Below are 1,174 nucleotides of genomic sequence, written 5' to 3'. Positions count from 1 at the left end.
TGTATGATTTTTCATGTAAATGCTTGTGGTTCATTACTTTTCTAGATTTACGAAAATAAAATATACCAGTTGCTAGCTTAGCTGGTTGATCCCCATCGCAGGGAATCGGTAGGTCTCAGGCTCGTAAGCAACCCCTCCTCGAGCCCCATTTTGAAGTTGGGCTTGATCTCGGGACCTATTGAACTGTAAAGGTGGGTATTGACCAACTAGGCTAGCAGCTGGTGGTATTACTATCCTCTTGTCGCTATACTTTATTACAACTTCATTTATGCTTCACTGTGAACTGATGTAATCGTGTAGGAAGCTAGTGATATTATTACTTTCATGTTAATAATGCTTTATCACAACTTCATGCTTCACTGTGAGCTTCTCCATAAATCTGGTCATTCTGCTATGTCCTATGTACAGTAAAAGTGAAATTGCTGGTCATGTTCATTACATTAACATTGAGGAAGCAGAAGTATGAACTTGCAAATCATTCAGTAAACAAACATGAAAAATAAGTATCATTGGGGGCATATGAAAATATTATTTGAATAAAGCTATTTGGACAAGCATTAATAATTATTATTTTTTAATCTTTAGTGTAATTAAAAAATTTAAATTAGAGCTTTTCTGCTAGCCTTAAGCCTCTTTTTGGCCTTTTCCCATGTCAAATGAGGATTTGTTGTTGTTGTTTTTTTGCAACAATGTTATAGAGGTTTTTCAAAAGCCAGGCTAAATAGACAGGTAAACTAGACAGTTGAGTACTATTAAAAGTTTTAAACTTGTTTCAAGAGTTTAAAGAGATTGATACAAGAGGCACCAAAATGATTCCCAAAGAAATAGTTACTGCATGTACTCTAAATTTACCAAAAAACAAAACAATAATCTTAATCTCAGAGGGTTATTATCTTTTCTTTGTGAATGAAGGAAATGTGGATTTGTACTCGCAAACTAAAATATTAACGGCTCTTGTCAAATCATTTAACTCAATGAGTTTTTGGTTCGAATCCTGCTTTACTGGAGTACGATGTGTAGATACATACGTAATAATATATAAAATTAAAATAGTTAGAACAGTGTCACATGCTGTATGTGGAAGCAGCCCAATCCATCCATATTTGGCTCAATGTATTGATTCCTAAAAAACAAAAAAAAAATGAAAAAAATAAAAATAAAATTCCAGCTGGAA

Source organism: Ananas comosus, linkage group 1 (assembly GCF_001540865.1).
Source record: "Ananas comosus cultivar F153 linkage group 1, ASM154086v1, whole genome shotgun sequence".
Taxonomy (NCBI): domain Eukaryota; kingdom Viridiplantae; phylum Streptophyta; class Magnoliopsida; order Poales; family Bromeliaceae; genus Ananas; species Ananas comosus.
This window is presented reverse-complemented; position numbering follows the sequence as displayed.